General features: G+C 37.1%; 1 protein-coding gene across 1 annotated transcript in view; it reads left to right on the top strand.

Moving 5' to 3' along the window:
• The first annotated feature begins 6940 nt into the window (after positions 1 to 6940).
• NGR-A1 (neuropeptide receptor A1) overlaps positions 6941 to 13622 on the top strand; it is a 21123-nt gene continuing 14441 nt past the window's right edge. The window contains exon 1 of the mRNA XM_013324947.1: positions 6941 to 7106. The gene's annotated coding sequence lies outside the window, so the exon portion shown is untranslated. The remainder of the gene's footprint in view (positions 7107 to 13622) is intronic.

The following is a 13622-nucleotide window of genomic DNA, read 5'->3' as shown; positions in this document are numbered from 1 at the left end:
TTGTGTCCCTATCTAAACGTCTTGTATTGCCGGCGAACTGAACGAACAGATAAACTTTTATTGTTTTCCAATGTTATTTCAAAATGAAATGCGCGCTCATGCGGAAACTAAGTGAAACGCGATTTTTGTATTTGGATGCTATTTACAAAAGATGTTATATTAACAATAGTGATACAATAGTGATACTGACTAGTGGTACCAGACAGAGTTAATAAAACAATATGTGTGTTATTAATGTAATGAGTAGAACTGTTTTGTATGTAGGAGGTTTAACTATGTATGTACGAGTATGTAAGTATATAATTGTTTTTTTCTAAGAAAAAAATAGGGACAGAATTTAATATTCAAAACAAAAGATTAGTTTCCACATGAAGGATAGGATTGTGGCATAAATAGCTAAAGAGGAGATTCAGTGTGATATTGCACATGTTTTTCAAGAGAGACAATGTCCGCGCGCCGCCGCCGGAACGCACGAGTCGTTAAAGCTTTACGCCGGCCGTTATGAGATGTATTTATTGTTTTATGGTGCACGTATCGAAGTCCTTATACTTATTTATGGCGCAGCGGTAACATTAAACTATATTTACGACTTAGTTTTTTTTTAAGAATTTCCTATTCATTGCGCATTTTTAGTGAATTATAGAAAAAATTTCAAAGACTAAATGAAACATCTATTGTAGTTAAATGGCGCATTACTGGAGCAAAGTATCTACCAAAAAAAAATGACTCATTACTTTACTTGTTTACTTAATAATATATAATACTAAATCACAGCCATTTTTACTCGTATGTCTGATTGTGATTTTCTCTGTGACCAGAGTAAATGGTACGCTATGGAGTGGTGAGGTGCGACCGGCAGCCTATGTTAAAGGTAAACTTTTAGAAAATCATGTCGTTCTTTGTATAGCGGCACATAATGAAATACTATTTAGAAGACTGGACGCGTTTATTTATATCATTATACTCAATTCAATTATAACACAAAGTAAAGTCTTTGAAAGTGCACAAATTGCGAACGATAAACTTGCCGGCACAAATGTTCACTTCAAAGTTAGGTTTTCAGTTAAGTTTGTCTCTTGGATTAGTATTTCACTTTCTCCGCACTACAGTTTGGGTCCTTTCACTTTCATTTCAGCGAAAGTGAAAACGGGTCTCGAGTTGGGAGTTAGGAAAACTTAATTTGGCTGCGGGTCTGTTTGCTATGAATCTTTGGTTGTTAGTTCATTAGCAGGGTCTTTTTGTCGGTCATCATGTTGGCAGTCGTGGGACAGGGTGAGGAGTGACGTCACTCTCCCAGGGACTAGGCGCTGGCAGCGACGCTATTCGTGTTAAGTAAAGTTACAGGATCTGCGCATGTCGCACAACGCCGCACACACACACACACAAACAAATCTTTTATTTTTATATCAATTTATGTAAAGCCATAAAAATCCTGAAGCCGACAATACAAAATTACTCATAAAATGCTTCGATACCACTTTCAATAAAAGCATGGACGTTAATATTATATCTCTGCAACAACTTTTTATCATGCACATGAGAAAAATATCGACCTAAATGTGTGCTGCTTCGGGTGGATTATAAATAAATGAATAAAAATAAAATTAATTAAGTTATATTACGAAAAAAAAAACAGCAATTGCTGCTTTTGAAGACTTATTGTTTACCTTCACGACGTGAGGAAGGCTCGACAAAGGTCGCGCCGGGCAGGCACTATGTTATCAGCATAACTTGTTGTATATCATGTGTAAATAATAATTGTAATAAGATTGTGTGTGTGTATTAGCTTGACGACTTTTAGTAAGGAAGTATTTAGCAAACACGATTGTATCTCGACCATATTGTAAAGAAGGCATGCGTCAGAGTTACAAAACATAATGTGTCATAAAACATATGGGTCAGAGTTATCACGAGCGAAGGTTTTACTGCTTTTTTATTAAAAGCTTCAAGGAGTAAAGGCCATTGACGTGCTCTCAAAAAGGAAGAAATAAAATTTGTGAAAGATGTTCACCGCCTTGAAGAATGGCTCACTTATCTTTATTATCAACATCAAATATACAGCGCGAGGCGGCAACGCTGTGGAAGGCTGCGGAAGGGTGCGGGTCGCGAGGACAATGTGTATTGAGGGCGGGCTGCGACTCGCCGCGACGCGCCGGGACTCCTCGCAACACCTAACATACACGCATCTGCACACATGTTGACATGCACTGCCTTTCATAAATATTATATAATAGATGAATTGCGTCATATTATTGTTAACGTGAGAACCGCGCGTGCTTTGACGAAGAGAGAAATACTTCGGAAGCGCAATGCACTAATGTCTATGGTACCATATAAGAACTTGTACACAAAACTGCAACTTCCCGTCGCCTCCTATTCCTTCGACAACAACCGTGTTATCACAAAAACGCTCGCCTAGTTTTTGTTAACTACTTTGCTCAGTTTCTACTACACAATTTCTATTTATCCTCGAGGATTTTATCGCCATAGTAATTTGAGCATGAATGTATTATGGAGACCGGGCGAGGGGTTGAGGGTTAAGGAGGGGGGGGAGGGGGTGAGGGGCTTCGTTTGTGTAAATTTATTATATTTGTCCGCTTCGTCGTAGTCAATTTGGGTTATGAAAATCTATAAAAATAATATTACCTAATAAACGTACTACTTTATACGAAGAAGCGCATAAAACTTATTGTGATCGCCGCTTTACTTTCCACTTTATGAGGAGCTGTTCTCGAATGACATATATCATACCTATTATCTATAATAGTAAAACGAAAATGTGGTTCAAGTAGCGACATACAGTGGCGAGTTTGCAACACCAACAATAATATCACGTGTAGTATTTGCTGAGATTTTTATTGTTAACTTGACTTCTTTGATGATTATTTACCTAATAGTAAAGAAAATATGGAGAACTGATCGCTAGTTTTCGGTAGTCGGAGAGGCACCTCAAGAAGAAGAAGAAGAAAGAAAATAGTAGTAATCACAAGTTTTATGTACTTTCGTAATTGACTTTATATATATTAATAAACCTACTTTCTGTCGATTTTCTGTTATTTTTCCATTTAAAACGAATTAAACCAGACATCAAAGGGGCGGATAATATTTTTATATTCAAGAGATAAAGAAAAGAGAATATTTTTGTTTAGCTTCTTTATTTATCCCGCGCTGCAGTTATACATACATATATATTTTATTTAGCAAGAGCACGTACACACGTAGCCATAATTTTGTGCTGAGGAATGTATCGGTGAGGTACCGGGAAAAGGAGCCGTGAAAGTTGACACAAACAAGAAAGAAGACAATTGAAATTATTCTTAATAGAGAGATTTCGAAGTGAGAACAGAATTTACAATAATATAATACATTTTCATGAATGAATTTGCGAGCTACAAATGACGCAAACAAAAAAATAAATGCTTTATTTGGGAAATATTTCATGGGTATATAATGAAGGAGAAATTTTTATTGTCCGCGCTCGGGGGTTGTCTTTACTCCGCCTACAGATTAAATAAGCCTGAGACGGAAGGAAGGATGTCAACACGATGAATTGCTCAACAACATTAAGTAACAATATTTGCTTCAATTTGTATTGTACACGGATTTAGGTGGCTTCACCCCAACATTTTTATTTCTTTGAGTGTGCGGGAAGCCTTATTTTATTAGTCATATATTTTACTTAATAAATCTGTTTGCAATACTCATACACTCATTATCAGCACATATAAAATATATCTTTTTTCCTTAACATATTTGTATGGACATAAAAATATCGTAACAGATTTTTATGAACTATGAAGAAGCACTATAACACTTTATCATTGTCAGTATACGAGTTTGACAGTTCAGTTTGCGGGTATCGGAAACTTTGCAGTTCAATGTAAACACGACGATAATAATTCGCGATACGTTAACAGATGACATAAAGTTTGTCATAGCGAGAGCATCGTGTCACCTCACCTACTCATCAATTCTTTATTAGAAAAAAAATAAGTAATGTTGAATACGTATAAAATGTTAAACGTGTTGATATTATTTTTTTTAACTCAATAATGATAAAATTGATAACCAAATAAAATTTTACAAAATTCTGTAAAAACGCGTACACAATACTTTTTACAAAAAAATACGGGCCATTGATTGGAGCAGAAAGTGTTTATGTTAGGGATTGTTAAAAGTATATATGTATAATTGTTGTTAGATATAAGATGTTATCAGAAATATCTGTCTGTACCGCACTCGATACAAAGTCGTCTTTTGAATAACATTCTTTATAAATACAGAATCACCACAAATAACACAACAAACAAACTTCCTCAATAACATCAGGCATATTATAAAATGCACATTGCTATTTCTTTGGTATAAGGAAACCTTTAAGTTCGACCTCTGAAATATTTCAGGGCTTAATTAAAATATTTGAGCCGAGCTTCGGAGATAAAGCAATTATTTTAGAAATTACAAATATTTCCTTGGCATGTTTGAACGTAAAGTGCAGTGCCAGGAGCAAGGGATTGCTATTTATAAAATTATCTAATAGTTTTTTTGTTTTGTACAAGTACAGAATTATGTTTAGCATATCCAGTAACATTGGAGACAATGTAGATTGTACAACGTTAGGAATGTTTAGAAATTAATTAATCAAAAGGAGTGGAGTGGTAGAATCAAAGCATATGTGATGGGTATCGGCTTGAGAGGAGTTCGGCAGCTCCATTGAAATAAACCTTCTGGAAAATTGATTGTAATGCATTCGCTTTGATCAAATTGACAGCTTAACAGTTTGGAAATAATTTATACAACAGAGCAAAATATCTTGTTCGTGATTACTAAAACATATTGCTATTGATTCAACGTTCGAGATTACTTCATAATAACTAGTTGTTAAATATACATATTAATAGACAGCTTTTCTATGTATATCACTTTTTACTTATTAAAGATTATTGATACACTTATATACATTTGTTTGTGTTGTTGTTGTTGTTGTTGTCTAGTGCGATCTTGTTAACTCTGCAAGAAAAAAGTAGAGAACCAAACGAGGCGCTACAAAACATATATGTACATATTTATATGTAAATTAATTTACGTTCTCGCGATAATTGTTAGAGACAAGGACGTAATTGTAATTAATAACTATGATAAAATAGTTATATCACTTCAGGGTAGGTTGGCTCCATGCTCGCTCCGCTGCATGGTTTATAGTGCTGCTCCTTTCAGCGGCAACACATTGATCTCATAGAAATGTTTTTGATATTTACACACAATGAAATAACATGAAATTCAAATTTAAATTACTATTATTATTTTTGTATTGTATTTTATTACAATTTCTAAGTACACGTGTCATAAAAATTCCTAACAAGTATTTTTATTAGAACCTACTTGTTAGGAATTTTTATGACACGTGTACGTACATACGTTACTTGCCAATAAAATAGCGGAGCGGACAAGCGTTGTCCTACATATCATCGTCGCCGCCGCCGCCGTGAGCGACGTGCGTGTGCGGGGCGAGGCGCGCGGGGGAGGAGGGCTCATATCACTCACTTCACGGATAAATATTTATTGGTGCTCGCTGAGAACCTATATCCAATAGAATGTGTACGTTTCATTGTTTGTTCGCAACATATTGGCAAACACGCGAGGCCGGCGTGACGTCAGCTGTCGCCGGACATGATCGACGACCGCCAACCCCCCTCTACAACATATTCATAACAGTTAAAGGCTTAAAGTTTGACATCTTCGTAGCATTTATTTGACAAAGTTGTCTTAATAATATTACTCTTTTTTCAAGTTTATTAATAAAATAAGTTTAGTTGGAAGTATCGCTAATTGCTCCAACTAGGTAATACCATTACGAAGTAGAAACACGAACAGAAAACACTTCGTTATTTAGAAAACGTTCGCCGCTCAAGAAAATGAACTGTTAAGACTTCGATAAAATAATACAATGAGAATTATTCAGAGCCGAAATCGAATTTAGCAGCGGCAGTTTGTTTTGAGAGTGTCTTCCTGACTTGACGACACTCTTCACGACTTTGAAATAATTTCCGACTCAGTATTTCAAATAACGCGACCTAAAAAATACATGTTATGCAGTCAAAATATATGCATACTAGCTGTCGCCTGCGACACCGTCAGCGTGGAGTTAGGAAAAACTTAATTTTACATCTGTGCCAAATTTAATAGAGATTAGTTTAGCCATTCTGGAGATACTTTTAAACAAACAAACATCCATCGATCTGAACTATCGCATTTATAACTTTAGTTAGATTTGTGTCAGTGTAGTACTCACACACACACACACACACACACATCAACACTGAAATAAGTCTAAATAGTTCGTCTCAGCAATGTTACACCCGAACACACACTTTTGAGAATAATACCCAAAAAGTAAACTTACCCAAATATTATCTCTACTTTACAATATCCCGTTCACACAAGGAACGTTAAACTACGATGCGGGCTTCGACCGCAACCTATAACATAAAGGTCTTATACTCGTACGTATATAGCCTTCACAAAATAATGGCATGTGAAAAAATTCACTTTAACGTATAGTAATTTAAACAACACAACATTTAAACAATTTTATTTGATATAATGTCTATTGAACATACGAGTATGTCTGTTCTAATAGATATAAACCATAAAAAATGTAATCCGCCTTAAGTTTATGAACCACCATTTTATTATGAATATATTAATTGATTTAAGGTATTTTGTAAGTAATTATCACGTAAAAACTGAATCTCTCAGTGTATCTCACAAGTCTTCAAGGCGCATATAATGATCATTGAGGTGTTATCACTGCGGCTCAATCGTAGACGACCTACGTCGCTACACCGCTACGTTGCTACACCGCTACTTGCCGGCGTCTGCCAGGTTATCACCGATGGCTGTGGGCACTAGCACCAGGCAGTCAGTTCGCGCGCCGCGCTCGACGTTGCTGCATGTGTTTCGCGTTCGGCCGATCGGGAAACTTTATTCGCTCACATCGGGTTTGGATTTTTGTTTCAGTGATTTTATGTTATAATTTGTAGGCAATGTAATTTTTAAAATAATATTCTGTGATCACCACGTTATTTTCGTTGCAATAAATTCAAGTAAGTACACACTTTTAAAAAGTTTTTTTTCTACATTATAAGGTGGCATACGAAGAAGCGACCATCTTCTGAATTCGCCGAAATAGCGAAGCGACCGCTGCCCATAGATATCTTCAAATGCCTTGCCTACCTTTAATAGACGGAGGAGGGGACGCATAGAAAGAGGATTTTTGCCATTTATATGTGACCCATTACCCGCTAAATCCCCTTCCCATCATTGTCCTATAACAATAGATGAGAAGGGAACATGGTCTGAAATTAGGCCACCGGCACGCTCATACATCATCATATGAAAGGTGAAATTGTTTCCACTTTATGTGAGTCTTTTGTATGGTCATGGTATTGCACCGGCGAGCCCATTCCTGTTCCTGCCCAACTACAGTTATTGTTTTTGCGCGCTCTACCACTGTTGTATCAATATAACTAATGTACGGTTAATTTTATTTGTAAATACATCCTGCTGATGGGCTGTTATATATCGTATATATATGTATATATATACGTGTAATCATTCCAAATATAAATTAGTATCATGAATATTCTATTTTCAATTGATTTCATAACCACTCAGTCTTTCTTACCTTCTAAATACTCGTTGTTATTGTTAAAAATAACGAGTATTTAGACGTTGTATGTAGGGCTACAGCATTGAATTAATAGTTCCATCTTCTACAATATTTTCAAGTTAAGGTTAAGTTATGTTACATACACTACTTAACAGATCAAAACCATCGTCTCTAATAAATACAACCGCAAGGCCTTCGCGGCCTAATGCTACATTGAATATTATCAAAGCGGTATTTAGTCTGTTTGGTTTGAGCGAAGTATAACCGCGTTTTATCAGCGGTTGAATTTAACGCCGGTTGCGAAAACACGTACAAATGTGAATTCATTATTTATCACTTTTGTACCGACACCAGCCGAATGGATATTTCAACAATTTATATAAACAATGTATTATATGAAATATTTTATCGATGATTTGGTCAATCAGAATCAGGTTATGTCGTCGTTTGGATTGTAATAATGTCGATATACAAGCAGCGGCTGCAAGCGCCAACAACCGCGCCTGGGGAGAAGGTGACGACAGTATGTTCGTAGTTTATTACTCAAGCCAGCACGATTACAATTCTTCTTCAAAAACTTCGAAAAGAATTACATAGCTGGAAAGGCTCAGCAATTTGGCAACACAAACTGCTCTCGAGCACTCATATAGGTAAAAAATTTTGGTACGTTGTCAGGTTTTAGTATTATCTGTGGTGAATGCTAAAAACTAGGTTATAGGAGCGACATTGTGTGTAGCCAAATCGCGCAGTGCTACTGACATACAGACGGATCAAGACACTGGAATATTTTGATTCACAAATATGTGATATACATATTGTACCTATTATATGGTATAATATGTGTAAACGTTAATATATAATATATATAAAAAATCGTTAGTCACATTCAACATTCATTTCTATTCTGTGTTTCAAATACTTTCTTAGAAATAAACTTTGTTCTCAAGTTTGGTCTCGTCGCGAACTAATGAATACTTTACGACTTGAAGGATTAATCAAAAGCGCCAATAGCCTAATGGTTAAGGGTGCGGATTCCCGATTACGAGGTCGGGGGATCGAATCCCGCCATTCGACTATTGACGTAAACCATATCCTAGCACAAGCCTAGAGCTTAGTTGGAATGGTACAAGAAATATTAGTAAATTAACAAAAATCTGCTAATATTTTAATAAAAAAAAAAATCAGCAACAAAACGGAGCAGTTCCAGGGTACTTGATGAAATAAATGTAAGCAAATAAATAGCAAAGAAAATGAAGCGCTTCCACAAGGTCGGCTACACGAGCGCTCGTTGCCAGACTCGTGCTATGCCGTCTGCTGACGTCAGATTTTCCTTGTAGCGGAAGAACTGCTTATCAAAGGCCAATAAAACCTCCTTGTACCAGAAATTATTAATGTCAATCTGCAGCACTGCACTGAGGTCGATAATGTGTCAATAACAAGTATACTTACATTCAAATGGAAATTCGCATCAATTGAAATCCTGAAATGTATAAATAAGTTCGCCCAGAACTGAAATCTAAGAATTACATTTATTCGAGATAGCGTTAGCTTCATACCAGATAATAACCTTACAACACATTAACAATGTAGGGACGTATTTTTTCTTTGAAATTTGTGAAAACACTAACTATTCTCACTAACTATTATAATAGGAGAGAAAATGGAAAGAGTTTCCATTAGGAAGCAGTTACCAACTCGTCCAAGATGTTGCAATTCTCGTATTAATCGCCACTATACGTATTTACAACAGACATTTCTGTATGACTGCTGAGATCGCCCCTCCGATGCCATGGCGGTAATCTTTACGCATTTGAGCAAAACTAAATCGAAATATGTTAACAACCGTACAATATTTTGATTATTGTATATTTTAGTAGAAAAATCTCAAAGCTCTTTCGGTGCGATCCTCTACGGTTCTCATTAAAACGACATATAACACGAATGTCTCTCGTTAACTAACATTATCATAGCACATGGACTGTAGGTAGATGCATGGAGCAAACGCAAATTATTTAATGAACGAAATTCGGCGTCTATGTGTAGACGAAATATTTGAATGATAAAATCGTTCAAGCTCAACGAGCAATGCGAGCTGATAACAATATTTTATGTTGAAATTACTGCAAAATATCGCGGCATTACTGACACAACATTTGGCGATGGCGGGGCGATGGCGGGGCGAGGGCGGGGCTAATCTCGACAGCCATTTATCTGCGTGTAAAGTGTGGCGTCATTTTAACGTACACGTGATGACATTGTATGATAAGTCAACTGTAGTCGCCGCAGAAGCGCCGGTGCCCTCCTCATGCCCTCCTGCCGGCGTACTTGACTGCCTGAACGATCAACTGCCCGAATCGCTGCCTGTCCGCGTGCCTGAAATTAATATTAACATAAATTGCCATTTATTTAAAAAAAATAATAATTTCGTTCAGATTATGCAAAAAGTTACGATCGTAGTTGGGTTAATGAGAAAACTAAAATGACTGAGCCGGTCTAATAAATGAGTAATATCACTTTTATAGCTTTTGTGTAGAAATGATTTAGTTATGAATGTATTATAACTTTTATTCCTATTTAGAAATAAAATAATCCAAAAATCTTTACTTTGTGACGTAAAGAGACGGACGCTGTTGTTGATGCGAGGCGACATTTAGTAAACAGCCGAGTGAGCCGAGCTGAGTGCACGCACAAATAGTAACTATGCAATAAGTTGATTGTAATTTAAGATCTCTTATTTAAAAATAGAGACGGAAAGGAAATCATTCAAATGAATTCGCCTTAATTATAAATCAGTGAACTAATCGAAGAGAATTTTGCGACGGAAAATTAAAAAGCAAAGTTATAATAGTTTCTGTTAATATTATAATATTTCTACAACACTTGCTCTGACTACAGATAATACTGTAAGTAAAACAAGAAAGTATATTTAAAAATACAAAGCTCATTTGTCCAAAGAGATGCTATTTGAGGTTTAGTTTGTTTGTGTTGGCCTGCTTCACCCCGCGCCCCCCGCACCGACACTTTTGACTTGTGCTCACCTGTGTAGAGTGATCGCTGCGCTGACAAGCTAACGGCTTACCATTTCCAGTGGGACCAACTTTTCATGTCATTCACTGCTTTGCTATCTGTTATCTAGAGCAAGCAAAAACATCTGTAAACAAAAACGTGGAATTGTTGTAGATTAGTTTTATTTGCAGAAATGCGAGTTTCCAATAAATGTGAAAATATCTACATAATGTCTGAAATAAATTTATTTATTTATCTCAACAAACAATTAGGCATCCGTTTTCTCGTTTTCTCGAATAACTTAAACAGTTCTATATTATATAAACAACAAACTTTCATATTATTCAGTCAAACCGAATATTATCTTTTCTGTTGACATATTCCAAATATAAGTTGATGAATCATAATTCTTTCTTGCGTATTCGTCGTCGTTCGGAGTTATCTGCTTAAAATAATAAAAAAGGGAGTAAAACGAAAGCGTCCGGCGCCGTGCGACAAAGCTTTGTCCAACTTCAAACAAATGAAAACTATTGAGACAACGACTTGTACTACGCTACGTCGCCGCCAATCGCCGCTCGTTGCCGCCGCTGAGGTCCAGAGCCTGCCCTCTATACTCTGCATAGTATTACAGTACAGTATGGAAAACAAAATTCTATGACAAAATTTTACGTTAAAACGTAGATTTAGGAATGTGGTACACTATTCGAAAATACAAATATTATGTGCTAGGAAATAACTACTCTTTTTGCGACTTAAAATATTACAAGTATTCATAGAAATTGTTTGTTGAGAAGTAATTTAGTTCAAAAACTGAAAAGAAACCCGATAACCATCAAGTTGTAGCTATAATCTTGTAATCAAATGTATATTAAAGCTACATCGTTTTAATTAGTATTCATTAGTGTGTGCTTTGGGCGGAGTAATTACAGCGTGTACTCGGAGCGGCCGTAAAGTGCGCTGGGCTCGTTCGCTTTACGACGCGACACAACGCGCCGACGGTGTTGGGACGATGTCGCTTTGTCCCTACGCCCTTATCTGATATTTTGATAGATTATAAACGCTTACACCTGTGCGCTGATAGTCTGCCGACCGCCTTCACGTTTACTTTATAATGTTTTAAGCTGGACAACGGGCATTTTAATCATAATTTGAGAGTTTTGCTTTACATTGTTATCATATTAATCATCACGGCATTTATATTGTACCGCGGCGGCATGGTGCATTTTGGATCTAGTGATTTGGTAATTCAAGTTAAGGTGGATTTTTGTTCAAATTGAATAATCCATACAAAAGGGCAAAAACGACGAAATACAGGTTTTGACGGAAAATTAATTTCACATAAAAGCACTTTGAACCGTTTCTTGATTTAAAATATATTTAAAATCCATATCCGTACCTACATACGAGTATGTATGGCGGAAACGTTATCTGTTTAAGTAGATTTGTAGCAAATTCGAATAAATTATACTAAAATATAACAAAACTAAAAAGATTTCACAACAAATGTGTTGTATGCGGGAATCGGACAATTGCATCGACAACGAGACAAATATCTCGCTGCAGCGTAATACTGGAGCGCTTGTTGTGCCGCTGCACCGCGCCGCATATCGCCCACTTGACGAGTTTACGTTCGCATTATAATGCAGTACCTTTTTTGAATATCGTATCGGAGCTGAATCTGTTTACTTCTTCGCATGTTTTATGCTGAGTACTTGTGTGAGATACACAGAGATTATTTCGACAAACAGACCAACTTTACCTACAAAGGTATCACATTCGGTTTCGGTTTAAAGATTTATTTAAAAAAAAACACAAAGTTTCGCTTACAATGAGTATAAATGTAGAATATAACATAAGGGCTTGCGGGCTAATAAAAAATATAGTAACAAAAGGTTTTATTGTTTTAACAGTGGTAGAGCCCGCTTTAACATCTTCGCACGAATTGGCCCGGCTCGCCCGGTGAAATACCACCACCACACAGAAGTGGAAGCAATTGTTATAGTTAATCTTTCTTCGAGATGCCAACCGTTATGTTGCTAGGTGTAGTTCTATCCCCGGGAAGGTGGTTTATTTTGTATGAAATTTTAATCTCTTTGAAAATATAGTTTTCAATAAAGAGGCGGAAAACAACCGGCAGGTGTTACTTTTTCAAATTGGCGGCGAAAGATAAATGCATGTAGAGAGTTCGATAACCATGACACTGGCGGCGGCGGCGCGCCCTCTGCCGACCACCTCATTGCACTGCCCCCCCCCCCTGCCACACCGATACACGTTAGCACGTGTGTTGAAAATGCATTCTCTAGAAGTTTTGTTTCATGTATACAATTATAGACATACTACTATGCGTTAAAACTTTATGATAAAAAACTATAATAAGGTAACTCGCGACCAACAAAATATTGTGTTCAGCAATGACAATTACAGATAAAAGAGATTTTATGCTATCCTTATTTCCTTCTGATAATGAAACAGTTGTCGCAGCAATAACTGTCTGGTTTCAATCGTTACCTCAAATTAAATTATTAATCAAGGAGCCGCCCCATGCATGTTGTTTGTCAACAGTATGGCAGGAGGTGCAAGGAGCGGACGCGGGCACAGGCCAGGCGGCGCGGCGTGGCGCGGCGTGGTGCGGCGTGGCGCGGCGTGGCGCGGCGGCGGGCACGCGATAAGATAATATGTTGTGTCTGTTAATTACACGCGTGCGGCTGGAGAGGGCGGCTTAGCGTATCGCGTATCGGTAACGGCGCGCGATAAGCCGCCTCCGCCTCCGCCCGGGCCCGCGCCCGCGCCGGCCGCGCCTGCGCCCATCGCGCGCATTGCCAACAACTTAATTGAATAATTAAACATTACGGTGATACGATTCCAGTGTTATCGTTTGTTGTATGAATGGGGGAATTTTCTTTATCTATTTCAGTTGTTTTGCTCAGTGATACTCGTATATTCA

The sequence above is a fragment of the Papilio xuthus genome, unplaced genomic scaffold (genome assembly GCF_000836235.2).
Source record: "Papilio xuthus unplaced genomic scaffold, Pxut_1.1 DF824888.1, whole genome shotgun sequence".
In the NCBI taxonomy this organism is placed as follows: domain Eukaryota; kingdom Metazoa; phylum Arthropoda; class Insecta; order Lepidoptera; family Papilionidae; genus Papilio; species Papilio xuthus.
This window is presented reverse-complemented; position numbering and strand designations above follow the sequence as displayed.